Source organism: Nannospalax galili, unplaced genomic scaffold, assembly GCF_000622305.1.
Source record: "Nannospalax galili isolate Female #2095 unplaced genomic scaffold, S.galili_v1.0 scaffold858, whole genome shotgun sequence".
Taxonomy (NCBI): Eukaryota; Metazoa; Chordata; class Mammalia; order Rodentia; family Spalacidae; genus Nannospalax; species Nannospalax galili.
Window position 1 is genome coordinate 56,750 of NW_008341877.1, and position 16,098 is coordinate 72,847.

The window sequence follows — 16,098 nt, forward strand, 5'->3', positions numbered from 1 at the left end:
GCTTCTAGGAAGTATAGTTGTTGAGACTGATTGATGGATGGCCTTGATTACCAAAAGAATATTAATGACGTATGCATCATTCAATCACTGTCAAGATATAAGGCCAAATACATAATCAAATGCCTAGAAGCATGGTGTCTATTTTACAAACTCAGCTTTCAATCATGGTCTGTATGTTTTTTACTTATTTTGTTTTGGTTTTGCTGTTTTTTGTCTGTTTGGGTTTTTGTTTGTTTTTGTTTTCATTTGCTTGGTTGGTTGGTTTGGGGCTTTTTTTTTTTTTTTTTTTTTGATAAAATCTTGGTATATAGCCCTGACTGGCCACTTGGTACTCACAATGTTCTCCCGCTGGCCTTGAATTTATGTTAATCCTCTTGCTTCAGCCTCCTAAGGGCTAGGCTTACAACTGTGAGTGACCATATCTAGTTGGTACAATGTTTTAATAGGTAGGGCAGAGGACAATAATTCTACAATTGCCAGAGCACAGGGTCTTGGATTCAGGAATAGTCTGTCAGAGTCGTATGTGTGCTTCTTACTCACATTAAAATTAGGAGGGCAAAACACTGCCGCTTCTTACCAATGACATTCTCAACTCAACCGTCTGTGCTTCGCTAACGATTATGTGGAGAGGAGCTCTACCCAGGTACCAGCATGACGAGTGCTAACCCATGCAAATGACCTGCCCTATCTGGGTAGCAGGAGTGTTATCCAAATCATTGGAAATACATGGCGTCATGCTTGTGGGCTTTGGCCCGTTTGCTTGATGCTTAATAACAAGTGCCTTTTTACTTTAGAGTGCCTAGTTTCTGGTTCCCAACATATTAAACATACCTGTAGAGTTGAAAACCCATGGACGGGGCTAGAAAGATGGTTCAGCAGTTAAGAGTTCTGGTGTTCTTCCAGAGGACCTGGGTTTGAATCCCAGAACCCACATGGTGGCTAACTCCAGTTCCAGGGGATCTGATGCCCTCTTCTGGCTTCTACAGCATTGCATGACAGGGATGTACTTATATACATGCAAGCAATACCCTCATACACAAAAAATAAAAATGATAATTAAAAAAAAAAAGACCATGGAAGATACTCAGCTTGGGTAATGCAAGAGAAGACCAGTGTACAGGAACCTGCTTTATATGGGAGGAAAAAAAATTGTTCCTAACAACTCTTCAAAGGGCCTGTCCATTGCCCTTGAGTATATTAGTGTTTTGTAACCAATGGCCCCAAAGCCTGGGTGACATACCTCAATAGACGTTCTTTGCTCACATGCCTGGGTGGTCACTGAGGTAGCTTTCCTGACCTTGGCCATTCTGGCTGACAGCTGTCCACTGATGTAGGCTGACTCTGCTCAGCAGCTGAGAGGATTCAACTTTGTTCAGGCTTGAACTAGACTGACCACATATGTTCTCATGGCCATCCAAAGATGCTAGAAACAAAGAGATGAGGATTCTGGAGGCTTCTACTGGCCCAAGCAAGTTACAGAATCCGCCCAAATTCTTGGAGAATGAGAAATAAGTTATTTAGTGAGAGAAATTGTGAAATCACATCTAAGAGTGTATTATAGCTAGAAAGAAGTAAAGGATTAGAGCCATAGAATGAAACAAATCTAACGTAGATCCTTCCCCAATAAGAGTTCTGCAGGGTTGTGCAAGAGACATATTTCTATTAACCTATTTAAGTACCTGTGGGGAAGGGTGGAGACAGCACATCTGGTCTACCTACTCCTGAGCCTGACTGACACTTGCAGAGCTTTGCCCACAGTGGAGGCCTGATACAAGTTCTCAATTGCAGTGGACTTGTTGCTACAGGGGAGCCCCGACTGGAAGCAGCTGTTGCCTGAATGGGAGTGGAAGACAGAAAATGCAGCCACTTAGAAACTATGGTCATGGTGACCCAAACTGAGAGAAGCATGTTTTTGTGGATTCTTAGGAGTAGTTTCACATGGTATTTGGGGGTGAGGTACATTCAGGTGAGAACTACATTTTTCCAGCAAATTCTCATTGAGGAATGGACAACATTAAGGTTAAGGAACTCTAACAGCCATAGCCTTTGGTTTCCTTAATGACAGAATCATAGAGGATTCTGAGTTCCCTCAGTTCTTGGCTGGGGGTTATTCTTACTGAAAATTATGGCTACTTCCTGGGCCAACAGGAAAGGGCTCCAAAATAGGTTCTGAATTCTTGCCTATAAAATTTCCCAAAGGTTGTCTTAATAAGTACACCTAGCTTGGTTTTTAGGAAGAAACAGATAGGCATCCCCTTACCCTGTGATAGCCAACCCCAGTTTAACCTGTGTCTGAGGGTTGCTTTGGTTGGACTGTGCTAGGGTGTTTGAGTGTTAGGGTTGGGGTAGGGAAGCTGGCAGAGAGAACCACTTTATCATTTGCTGATGAAGTTAGAAGAATTCTTCTAGCTTAAGGCTCATTTAATGTCCTGGCTTGCTCCATGAAGATGCTACATCCTCAATGTCCTCAAAGTGCTGAGGCATCTTCATCCTGCAAAGGTGGAGCATACATCATAGGCATCATTTTCAAGCATGAGAAACAGCCCTTTAGAAACAGGTAGAGGTAATAAAGTAAGGATGAGAGTTCTGTTACCTTCTGATGCTCTAAAGATAATGCAGTTAAACCCTCTATGATCTGATTCCCTCAGTGCTCACAGAGGAAGGCTGAAACACCTCAGGGCCTGTGGTCTCCCTTGCAGATAAATACTGAGGTGAACATGAGCCATCTGCTGCAGGGAGCAAGCCCAGGGCAGGCAGGGAGCTTCTCAGTGTGACTAGTTCTGGACACCATGAAGTTTTCTTCTCTGTGCATAGGTTCCTCATCCCCAGGACCAGGCTATGTGGCTTCTAGGACTGTCGTCTAGGGGCATCATTTTCCCAAGAATTAAAATGGCAAGCAGAGGCAGCCTCATTTGCTGAGTAGAAAGGAGGGTGCCTAGCACAGGGGACAGTGTGAAACTTCCCAGGTTAGCTAAGTCTGTGTAAGGCTTACGGCAAGTCTCAAGGCAGCTGGACACACTTACAAAGGGTAGTTTTTTTTTTTTTTTAAGGGAGGGGGAAGATAAATTCTACCCTTTTCCAGGAAGAAGAGGGTGCAAGTACCAAGCCAACAACTAGCAGAAAACAACACATTTAAATGAGCAACCTCCCTCCCAGGAGATATTAAGCCAGGGAAAATTTATACTGCTAAATCAACTAAGTTGATGTTTGTTCAAGAAATAAAATAAGTGAGCACCTGTGGCCCCTCCACAAGGGAACTTGTCAAGGAGCTGAGCAAATGTCCTGCTCTCTGGGACTGCCCTTCCTCTAACCCGGCCAGAGCAGTTTACTCCTCAATAAGGCCTGACCTACCGGCTCCCCCTGGTGGCTAGTTGTGGACATGCTCTAGCTATTCTAATGAGTTTATCCAATAGGATGTAAGGGGTTGCTGAAGGCCTTGTGGGACATCATCACCTCATGGTTTTTCCTGGTAACATATTTATAGCCCCGTGGCTATAAAAATTTCAAAACTTACCTACCAAGTGTCTTCTCTTTCAAAGTCAGTCTATTTCTCTCTTTTTTCATCCCCCACCCCTCACCATACACACGCTATTGTTGCTACAGTAAACACACGCTATTGTTGCTACAGTACTGGGGACTGAACCCCAGGCCTCGCTCATACTAGACAAATGACCTATCATTGAACCACCTTTTATTTTGTTATTTCATAGTGTTAAAATATACCTTAGATTTGGACAAAGAGCAGGCCAGTGAGCAGAGCAAAGCCTGCTAGAAGCAGAATGACCTTGATGATCCTCTGCTCAGAAGTGACGAGCTCCTGGAGTAGGATTTCCAGGAAGGTGATATACAGGAAGGTGCCAGCTGCCATGCCCTCCAGCACAGACTGGGCCAGCTGGTGCAGAGGCCCAGCTGACTCTGCCAGAGCTGCACCCAGTCTAATACCCAGAGGTGTCATACATGAGAAGAGGATCCCACAAGCAGCTACCATCTGTACCTGTAGGTGGCTCTGGAGCAGCCACAAGGACAGGCTAACTGCCAGGATACCCCTGCAGAGCAGCAAGGCTAGGCAGAGCGCCATTGCCCAAACCTGGTCCCCCTGCGATCCTACAGCCAGGCCCTCGAACACTGAGTGCAGGGCTAGGGAGAAGACCAGTACACAGGCATGCAGGGCTGAAGGAGCTGCTAGAGTTCCGCTTGCCTGGGGGACCCCTGGTCCATCATGCCATTGCTGTTCCCATCTCTTCCCGATACGGTGGCCCTGACTGCCCCTTGTAAACCAGTGTGATCTGTTCCATCACCAAGACCAGGAAGAAACCGAAGGCCAGAATGAACTCTGGCAGGGGAAACTGGAGTGTCAAGTGCAGGGCTGCCAAGGCCTCATCTATGGTAGCCAGGTAGTCAGTTAACAGGTCCAGAAGATAAGCTGCCAAAAAGGCTCCTCCTGCAAAGCAGCTTATGAGGCTTAGGACTTCCTGGCTGGAAGCTGAGGCTTCATGGTTAGTGCCTGGCCAGCGCAGCACACAGACAGGCACCAGGCTGCAGAGGAGGGTGAGCACCGGGAGCAGCATCAAGGCCCCCAGCTTCACCTCCAGTCCCACTGGCACTGAGGCCTCTGAAGCTACTGCCTCTGGGTGCCACACCAGGAGCTCTGGCGCCCCCCTGGGCCCCATGGTGGTTGTGGTGGTTCCAGTGACTCTCAGACCTTGGGAGGTCTCTCTACGTCGCACATGCAGGGCTCTGGCCTCGCGTTGGGAATTCCTCGTTAAGTTACTTTTGTACCAGAGCAAAAATATTGTAAGGAGACATATGATTAGTGGCCCTTACCAAGTAAGATCCCAAGGCAGGTGGGTGTGTGTGTGTGTGTGTGTGTGTGTGTGTGTGTGTGTGTGTCTCGGAGGGGGCGGTATTTAAGATGCTCACAATGCAGGCAGAATGTGTCAATTTCTTGAGCAGCAATTAAAAGGCTGAGCTCAATTACCAAGTGCAAGGAGACCTCAGAACTACTGTGTAAATGCAAAATATTCAAATCCAGATGATCTTAGTAGGATTATGGGAAAACAGTTGAGCAGATTTTAAAACGCAGCTTTAAACACTGCAGAGCCGGGCGATAGTAACATACATCACTTGGAGACCTGATCAAACCCTCTGGACTCCTCTCTCCCCTCTCAGTTTCTCTAGCTTCTGTGTCTGTCTTTACTCTCTGCTTCTCTTCCAGTCCCCCTTCTTTATGCTTCTGATCACCACCCATCACTATCTCATTGCCTTTACGACAATGGTAAAAACCTCTTTTTGAGGCAGCCTCCAGTCACCAGATCCAACTGTCTTGAAATCTACTTCTTCCCAATGGGCTGGTGTTCACCTGTTTCCTACTCTGACCTGGCACCTGGGTGTGGGCAGGGCCATTTTAACTCTCAAGATGACAAACACACATAGGATTCCACAAAAATATCTGAGATGCCTGAAGCCAGTATCTCTAAATATATGGAACCGAAACTGGTAAATTTTAAGTAAATGTTCATTTCATGAAAAACTCAAAATTTTGTCAATTAATGGCAACACTCCTGAGTTTAGCCTGTAGGCAAGACAAAAAAAATTTCTAATTTATATGCTATTATAAGATTACATATAAAGTACATTTAATAATTGAGGGAGGGGTGCATTTTAATGAGTATTAAATAACATATGGTCAGCCTTCCAGCCTCGGGAGGTTGTATGCCCTGGATATGGATATTGGAAGCTTGAATATATACCAGGGAAACTGGTTTTCCTAAACTAAAAATAGACTGGCTATATGACCCAGCTATACCATTCCTGAGCATTATACCCAAAGATTTCTATATCCTGCTATAGAAATACTTGTTCATCCATGTTCACTGCTACTCTATTCACAACAGCAAGAAAACTGAATCAGTCTAGATACCCATCAACAGATGATTAGAAAATGAAAAGGTACATACACACAATGGAATTTTATTCAGCCTTAGTACAACGAAATTATGAAATCATCAGGAAAATGGATGGAATTGGAAAATATATTGAGGCAGCTTAGGCTCAGAAGGACAAACACTGTGTTTCCTCTCTCATGCGCATCCTAGCTTCTAATTTTTATATAATTGTGTTTATGTGAGAGTGAGTGTACCCAGAAGCCAGGAAACTAGAAAGGGAGGGTGAGGGGTGGGGATTGGAACACATGTGATTTGAATTAGAAGGGGGAAGCTAGAGGTGGAAGGGAAGGAGAGCAGGGAGATGGGGCAGGAAGGACCAGCTGAAGTTAGGAATGCATAAACATGTCACGAGGAAACTTGCTATTTGTAAGCTAAGAAGCAAACAAGCAAACAAAATAATAAAAAAGTTAAGACAAATAAAAAGGTTAAGAATCAGCAACTGGTGTGTCCACCCCAAATAAACCCTAGCCCCTAGCAAGAGGCCGTCTACACTTTCCTTAGCCTCTTGACTTTTCTGTCTAGGGAGAGTAAATAAATTTATTTTCTTATGCCAGAAAAGAAATTAGTTTTTTCCTGTTTTTATTTTTGCCTTGAAACATGTGGTTTGTTTGATACCAAACTGACGATGCACCTTGGGTTAAAGCAGAGGGTTAGTAAGCTAGCACGGGGCTCTCCTGATATGACACAACTGAAACAGCCTCACTCTCAAAAGCTTTGTCTCTCTCAAGCCAACACTGTGGACATTTCAAAGTAATTTCTTTTTCCTTACTTGTATTTTCAAAAAAATATTTATTTTTATTTATGTGTATGAATGTGGTAACAGCCCGCACGTATGTAAGTGCAACCGTGTCGTGCAGTGCCCATGGAGGTTAGAAGAGGGTGTTGGATCCTCTGGAATTGGAGTCATGGATGGTTGTTAACCACCATGTGGGCACTGGGGATCAAACCCAGGTTCTCTGCAAGAGCAGCCAGTGCTCCTAACTGTTGAGCCATCTCGGTAGCCCCTTTACTTGTGTTTCAAATTTCTCCCTTTCTCACCGTGTTTGTAGAGGCAAAGTCAAAGGCACAAGGAGCCATGTGCTGAAATGCAGGAACCAAGAGGCTCTGCTGGAAAGAAAAGAGGGCGTAGCTTTTCACCTCTTCAGAAACCAGAGGGCAAGACTCCTCCGCCTCCTCTTCCTCATTCCTTGCTTAGGCTTTACTATTTGGAATCTCAAAGTCAAACTTGTAAATTACTTTTTGAGGAAATGCCAAAGACCTTAAGATCTATTTTGTGTATCAACTTCCCCCAGGCTTAGATTTGATTTCTCTTATTTTCCTTACACATCTCTATAAGTTGCCTCAGTCACTTTTTAACAATGAGAAGGTTCACAGATAAACACTTGCTGTTTCCTACCTTGTCATTCTGCGAGCTTGGACTCAGGTCATTATTTGTACTTATTTTTGTTCCCAATGTTTTGGGTTAGGTCAAGTGCAAACTCATTAAGGACTTAGTGAAAAACAAGAATGGAAGAAATCCTTGAGTGTAAGGTGAAAAGAACGGCCCATCTTGGTGTAGTGGGGCTGGAGACATGGCTCAGCAGTTAAGAGCAACTACTGCTCTTGCAGAACAGCCAAAATCTGTTTCCAGCACCCACATTTGAAGGCTCAAGGGGATCTGCTGCCCTCTTCAGGACCTTGTGGGGACCTCTACTCACACATGCTTATACCCACACCACCAATACAGACATAATTTAAAATAGACTAAATCTTTTTTTACAACATAAAATTGAAACAGTGTTCTGGCTAATTCTGCAATGTATGGTTGTTTTAAAATTAATAAGGGAACTAACAGGAAAAAGTTACAGATAATATCCTGTTGAAAGTTGTATGCATTCTGAATCCTGAGGACTCCAGGTTTTATGAAGGCCCAGTTCCATAAGTTGTGGCTCTGCCAGTTTCCTGGATTGCTGTTCCACTCTGTTTTCGCAAGAGGTCCACCGCAGAGCTAAGCTGCCGAGGTCACACCTGAGGGGCATCCACAAGGAAAAGCTTCAATGCTATCCAGCTTCAGGAAAGTATGAGAGTGATGTGGCGATACAGAGTAAGACAATGGCATCTTTTCCAACTTTCTTCAATGACACAAAAGGGTCTGCTTGTTTCCAAGAAACCTGAATCCCCTGGGAAGTGGGTCTACTATGCTCCAGCAGAGGTTCCACATAGAACCCCGAATGAAGCAGATTCCAGAGGAGCTAATCCCTGCAACTGGATCTGTGGTGGAGAGCCTCACAAAGATGAGGCTAGTTTTTAAGTTAGAAAGCATGATCATTCTTTTATTGCACTTTTAAAAGTTTTTTTTTTTTTTTTTTATATCTCTATTCAAATCTATTAAGGACTCTGTTTTCCTAGGATGACTGCAGGAAGGAGCCCTGGCGGGGACACCAAGCGCTGCTAGCACTGAAGAGCCTCGACCACCAGCACCCCCTAGACACGGGTGTCCATGCCAGGGAAGTCTGAGCCCAACAGTGCCAGAGCAGGATGACCAGAGAGTGCCAAGGTCCCTTTCAGGGGTGATTCTTGGCGGTGTGTTTTCCTGCAGATTGAGATGAGGAGTTGGTTTTTCTGGTTGAGACTTACACTGAAGACTGGTCCTAGACTTTATTAACCCAGGACAATGGGGTTCTCACAGCTCCTGCAGGTAGCAGTCCCCTGCAGCTGTCTTCAAACAGCCTCCCAGGGGATCGCTCCCTCCTTGTGCTGAGCATCCGGCTTGGGGACTTCTCACGTTCAAGGGGGCAGCCTGGAGACTTGTCCCTACGCAGCTCTGTCCATCCCTCACAGTCATGGTCATGGTAGTGGTGGGGTGTGCTTGGCTCTCAAGGGTGGCTGGGCCTTCTGGTGGTGCCGGGCTGGAGGCCACACACTTGGTGATGTGCTCATTGTATGTTGGTGAGCTTCTCTTGTTGGGGCTGTGGGAGGTGCAGGGCACCCGGTGGTGGTCAGTGCCAGACTCCTTCCCAAGGTTGCGTTAACATCTAAGTGTTATTAACAAAAACAATGAGTATATTGTAGTCATGAGAAACAGTATTTTTTAAAATGAAATGGAGATCTTTTCTAAGGTTAAAAACTCATTCAATTTCATGTCTTACAGGGTTTATACTGAATTCAACATTGTATAACTGTATTAATTCAACTGTGAACCTAAAAATTTTATAGCCACTTTTGAAAGAGATGTATCTTTGCTCTGGAAATTGTTACTGAGTACATTAAAGCTGTAATGACATGCTTCTTCTAAAAAGTAAAGAAAAAAAACGATGTATTTTTTTATTTATATATGTGTGTTTGGCCACATGTATGTATATGCACCACATGCCTACTTCATGGCTACTGATGGCAAAAGGTGACAGATCACTTAGATCTGGAGGTACACGATGCTGATCCACCATGTGGTTGCTGGGCACAGAACAAAGCTTCTCTGCAAAAGCAGCAAGTGCCTTAACCCCTCGCCATTTTTCCAGCCCCATGTTTGGTTTTTACAAAGAGGGTGAATGTCTAGCTTCAATCCTTCTCTTGACCATGTGGACAAAGGAAACATTGTTCCAGGTGAGAGCAGGAAAGCAGCCGTCCTATGCCCTGAATCTGCTGAGGCCTCAATTTTGACATCTCCACCTACAGAAGCATAAGTTAGAAATTTCTGGGTTTTACAATTACCAAAACTAAGGCATTTTGTGAAGATCAGGAAGGGAACAAGATCGCTGGATATGGCTCCATAACACATGTAGGACAAGGGTGATTTTCTGTCTAGAGAATTATAGTTGATAGGGTTTTCTTTTCATGATCATTTTGAACATATTAACCCAGTCTCTCATGAGAACCTGGGTTCTAGATGAGAAGTCTCATGGATGTTTAATGGAGATCATCATGTCATGAATGGCACTTTCTTCCTTTCAGACCCAAAACATAAGTCACTTTGTCACAGCATCTCAATGTTTTAACAGATCACCATCTATTTCCTCATCAACAACAGCTCAATAGACAGGAATCAAATATGTTCAGTGTGGAGATGACAAGTTCTATAAACCAAAAAGCTCTGTTTAAAAGTTTGGGGCACGACTGAAAAGTGGATCACCAAATTCATTCACTGAGGTATAAATATCAGTGTCATAACCCACTGATGGATGATGTTCTTGAGCCTGTAGTTCTTTTTACTCTTCTATTACCATGAAAGTGCAAATGTTCATTGATATGATTTGGATCTCAGTGCCCAGAAGATCGTATGTTTGAATCGAGGTCCCCAGCAGGTGGTACTCTTGTAGAATTCTGTGGAACCTTGGGCAGTGAGGTTAGCAGGAAGAAGTGGGTCACAGGGGGACAAGGGGTACTGCCCACTCACTCCAACTGGCCTGCCCAAGTTTCTACTGAGCCGGTGATCAGCCTCTCCCTCCACTATGCCTTCCCTGTCCTTATGAACAGGAAGTGAGGAAAACCCTGTACTGAGCCCTGATTGGTCCATTCTTGCTCTGACCTCACAATGAGCCACCGTGAGGATGCAGAGTCAGTTGCCCACAGTCAGTTGCACTGTGGAGACAGGTCTCTGTCCTCACAGTGAGGAAACTCTCTGCTGGTGGGAGAGCTGTTGGATCTTCGCACCAGGAGCTGTTAATTCGGATTTTGTGAACTGTTGGTCCTCCAAGTAGTGAGTTTCCTTCCCAGTTTGCTGGTTCTGGTTTTGTGGATTTCCTGTGTATTATTTATTGTAGGTTTTGGGTATGATGAGTGCTTCTATTCGTTTTTACAACTGAAAATTTAATTTTATGTGCATAATTGTTATTTTCTGCACACATGTAAGCTGTAGACATGCACGCAATGCCTGCAGAGGTCAGAAGAGGGAGTCATATCCCTGGAACCAGAGCTTTGGATGGTTATCAGCCACTTTGTATGTTTTGGGACTGAACCCAGGTCCTCCGCAAGAGCAGCCGGTGCTCTTAAAAATGGCCGAGCCACCTCTCCAGCCCCTTATTTTATTTTATTTTATTTTTTTAGATAATTAAGTGCCTGTTTAAACTCTTTATTTCTGTTGCTTCTTCTGTTATTATAGCCATTCTTTAGTGTATTCTCACTATACAATATAAAACCTCATGGTGAAATCTACATACATATGGCTGTATCTTGGCATCTCTTCCTATGTCCCTAACCACCCCATTTTTTGAGTCCACCCTCCTTCCATACATAGGCCATATCGTGTGGTCAATTGCTATGAAGACTAAGAAACTATTTGGGGTTATCTCTTAAGGAAGGGGAATGGTGTGTCTATTTGTGAGTTAGGCCTCCACAAACCCTGCTACCTTCACCTTCTGTCTGTCTGGCCTTTCATGTCCTATTCTCTGGGGCAATTATGAAGCTCTCCCATTCTTTCAAGTTAGTGAGTCCTCAGGGGCACAGCAGGTGGGGCTGATAATGTATTGAAGCAAAGGATCAAACCTGTGCCCTCAGCTCTGCTGGCTAAAGAGGTCAAAGAACATGTCAAGGAACAAATCTTGCCAAGTACTGGAATCATCCATCCAGGGCTCCATAGACACTGAGGTCTCTCCCTGAGGAATATGGGGAGAAATTTTATTCACAAGGACAGTATATAGCCAAATTTCTCAAGCACAGATTTTAAAGACTTCAATAAATCTCCTCTAACAACCTTAGTCTTGTGGTTTGTTCTGGGAGAGACAGTGGCACATGCCTTTAATCCCAGCACCCAGGAGGCAGAGGCAGGTGGATCTCTGAGATGGAGGCCACTCTACACAGCGAGTTCTAGGCCAGCTGGGGCTACCGGGAGACCTTGTCTCAGAAAGGCCAAAAGAGTGCGCCTTGGGAAGCAAAGGATGTATTAGGCTTACTGCTCAGTCCATCATCAAGGGAAACCAAGGCAGGAGCTCAGGGCTTGAACCTGGAGGCAGCAGCTAGAGCACAGACCACAGTGCAAAGCTGCTTACTGGCTTGCTCCTCTGGAGTGTGCTCAGTCTGCTTTCTTATATAGCCCAGGGCCACCTGCCCAGGGCTGACACCACCCAGAATCATTTGGGCTCATCCACGTCCACTAGTACTCAGCCTACAACCAGGTCCACAGGTTGGTCTGATAGAGGTCGTCAGTCAGCTGAAGTTACCTCTTCCCAGGTGTTTCAAGTTGACAAAACAAACTAACCAGGACAGTGGCCTCACTTCATCTTGATAGGTAATCAAGTTCATTTTGGTTTTCCAGAATGAATCTGGAATGGTTCCTTCCCTGTCTATTTTATGGAATACTTGGAGGACATCGATATTTGTTCTTTAAACATCTGGTAGAATTAGTCAGTGTCTCAATACGGTTGTGAGCTTTCCTGGGTTCAGAGATTCTTATTAAGGCTTCAAAATTGTTTCTTATTATTGATCTTTTTGGTGTTTCGTAAGCTCTCAGTTCAGTTTTGAAGGTCATGTACTAACAGAAGTCTGTCAGGTAATTCCAGAATTTCCTCTTCACTGAGAGGCTACTTTCCAAATTATTCCCTACTGACTCTCCGGGTTTCGACGGCATCAGTTGTAATGTCAGCTTCTTCTGAGTCTGATATAATTTGGGCTTCTCTCAGCGTTACATGAGGTGAGGGTTTGCCACGTCCACGATCTTTCCGATAACCAACTTTCGGTTCCTGTGTCCTTCGTTTTCTACTTTCAGTTGTCTACTCATTACCGACGTCCAGATCTCTGTTCTGCTTCGCTGTCTCCCGTCTGGCAGTTGTTCGGTCTCAGCCTCCAGGGCCTTTGAGGTGCTTCGGGAGGCAGTGTGAGATGTGTCTGATTTCTGATGTAGAAATTGAGACCTACAAAATCTCTCATAGGCATGCCCTTAATATTTTTTTTTCTTTTCAAATTCTACAGGTGAGGTTGTTTCTAACCCATCATGGAGGACCTGACCATGGAACAGGACACAAAGGCCTGCTCTCCTGCTCTTAAAACCTTCTACCAAAACTACAGAATGATGATGCGCCTCGGCAGAGGAAGTTACGGAGAAGTCAAACTTGCCTGCCATATTCCCACAGTCAACTGTGTTGCTGTTAAAATCCTCAGAAAGAACGCGGCGAATGCCCCCTTTACAGCCAATGAGATCAATATTATGAAAGACCTACGCCATCCTAACATCATTAGGCTCTTTCAAGTGGTAGAAATGAGAGACATCACCTACCTGGTAATGGAGCTTGCTTCAGAGGGAGAGCTGACGGAGCACATCCTCGAAAGGGGCTCTCTACCAGACCTGGAGACCTGAAGGCGGTTTGGCCAGATAGTACGTGCGGTACAGTACTGCCACAGCAACAGCATTGTGCACAGGGATATAAAGGTCAACAACATCCTGGTCGATGGCAGGGGAAATGCCAAGTTGAGTGATTTTGGCCTGGCAGTCAAACTCCAATCTTGGGAGATGATAGTGGATTTTCATGGCACCCTGCCCTACTTTGCCCCAGAACTCTTTGGCACAGAGCCGAACGATGGCTATCCCACAGACATCTTGAGCCTGGGAGTGCTCCTATTCATTATGGTCTCTGGAGACTTCCCATTTGGAACTTTTCCTCCTGCAGAAGTAAAGCAGCAGGTCCTGGCTACCAACTTCAGGATTCCCTGTTGTGTCTCCCGTGATATTTGCAATTTCATCACTGAACTGCTGGAAATCCACCCTGGGAGAAGACCCGCTGCCGACAAAATCATGGGGCGCCCGATGGTCAGGAATGGTGAGGTATGTTCACCACCGAGTTGCAGACAGACTCTGGAAGGCCCATCCCGCCCAAGCATTGTCAGGGTCATGAAGATCATGGGGTATGAACCTGAGGAAATCAGCCAGTCTCTCAGATACCAGAAATATGACCATGTCATGGCAACATACCTGATTCTGCAGCACAAGGCACCCTGGGGAAACTGGCATGACCACCAGGGAAAGAAAGTTCTGGCAGGCAGGTGTTTCTGTCACCCTGGCAGATCCTCACGTATTCCCTGTGCCCGAAAGAGAGCTTCTGAGCCTGTTTTACCCACCTTCGACACCCCACCTGTGCCCCAGGAGGAGGAGGAGGATGAAAAGATCTCCAAACAGGGTGGCAGAAGGCATAGCATGCCTGCCATCCTGTGCTGCCAACACAAGACGCCCCACCTCCAATACCTATCCAGTCAGGATTCTGATGTGGACAGTTCCCCTCTCAGCAGCAGTGTAGGAGACGGTGACAACTATTCCAGGATGGTGCCCTATGGCTGCCTGGCTGTAGATGAGGTGGAGGACAATGTAGAGGAGGAGGAGGGGGAGGAGGAAGAGGAGGAGGAGGAGGAGGAGAAGGAGGAAAATATCTCCAAACAGGGTGGTAGAAGGCATAGCATGCCTGCCATCCTGTGCTGCTAACCCAAGAGGACCTGCTCCCAACACCTATCCAATCAGGGTTCTGATGTGGAGAGTTCCCTTCTCAGCAGCACTCTTGACAGTGAGAATTATCCTATGATGGCACTCTATGGCGGCAGTCTAGACAGCAGTGAGATTTATTCCATGATGGAGCTCTATGGCAGCAGTGTAGACAGCAGTAAGATTTATTCCATGATGGAGCTCTATGGCAGCAGTCTAGACAGCAGTGAGATTAATTCCATGATGGCACTCTATGGCAGCAGTCTAGACAGCAGTGAGATTTATTCCATGATGGAGCTCTATGGCAGCAGTGTAGACAGCAGTGAGATTTATTCCATGATGGTGCTCTATGGCAGCTCTATTGTTGTAGGCAGTCAGCCATCCTCTTCTCTGCGGCCACACCAGGGTATGACTGACAATCACATGGATGAGGGCACATCCTGCTGCTTGTCCTCATTGGAAAACAATATCTCCCGGGATGTGTCCCAGGATGTCACCCCGAAAGTCTCCTCTGTTGATCATATGTCATCAGGAGATAACCGTACTACTGGCCAGCCTCAGAGAGGGACCACATCTTCCCCTCGAAGCCGTCGCCTGGGCTGGAAGGCTGTGAAGAAGACAATGATGAATTGTCTCAGATGCCTCTGTTGCTGCCTGCTGCCCCCAATGAGAAGCTCCACCTCTGCTAACAACCAGGCTCCAAGGGACCGTGGGGTCGGCCACAGAAGCAGGAAGGTGGGTGGTCAGGATGCACTAGTGCTCTTCATTCCAGCTCTGCTTTTCCTAACGTCCTGTGCAAGTGACCGATGGTCACTGCGCTTACTCCGAGAGTGTCACTTAGCACATCTCTCACCTCAGATGACCATTCCCACAGAGTGCCCCCAAGTGGAACCTGGGGAATTTGCCTTAGTAGTACACAGTAGAGAATGTTGTCCAGAGGCATGCAGGGATGGAGGGCTGGTTTGCCAAAGGGAGCCAAGATTCTCTGGAGAACCATTTGGGAAATTGTGAGGCAACAGGCCATCCTCAATATTCAAAGTTACTGAGAGCCTCCTTCCTTTGTCTTTCTGCTTTGAAGTGCTGAAGGGGAAAATCCCCAGTTCCATGGCTCCTGAGCCATGGGATGGGGTAGGCCTGGCGGAGAAGTGAACAGCCACAGGAGGAAGCCAGGCCGGATGTCCAAGCGGCTGGGAGGCCACAGGCCAGGCCAGGCAGGAGGCCTTCGACCTGTACAGGAAGCATGGGACACACCACTGCACACCTATACAGGTAAAATTCCAGGCTGGAGGTTCTGGCTTTCAGAAGGCCTTTGATCAGGGGAAGGCCCTGAGCTGCCCTGGGATGAGAAGGTCCTGTTCTCACTCCTGGCTCAACATCAGCGTCTGTGAAGTCATGGCTATCCTTCCCTATGTGTTTCTTAGTGGGGAACAGGGTCTTCCTCAGGTGCAATGACTGTCCCCAGGCAGGTAATTCCAAGTCAGCCACATGCACATGCCTTGCCACAGGATGGCTCCCAGCTTTGAGGTTACAGTCTCCAAGCAGCCCTGTGGAAGTCCTCTGAAGGACAGCCCCCTCTTTCATTTCAAAGACCCAGAAAGATGCATGGCTGCTTACAAGACAGGAGACCTCAGACCCCACAGAGAAGGAAGCTTTGGAAAATCTCAGGTGGGCAGTGTCCTCAAGGAGAGCTGTGTCTCCTCCCTCTACCTGTTCCATTCTGTAAGTAGATACCTTCTCCCCCCCACCCCCCTCTTCCTCCTCCTCCTCCTCCTC

At 46.1% G+C, this 16,098-nt stretch overlaps 1 pseudogene; it reads right to left on the bottom strand.

Moving 5' to 3' along the window:
- Window positions 1–3,724: 3,724 nt before the first annotated feature.
- Window positions 3,725–4,670, bottom strand: LOC103737698 (annotated as a pseudogene).
- Between the last annotated feature and the right edge of the window lie 11,428 nt (window positions 4,671–16,098).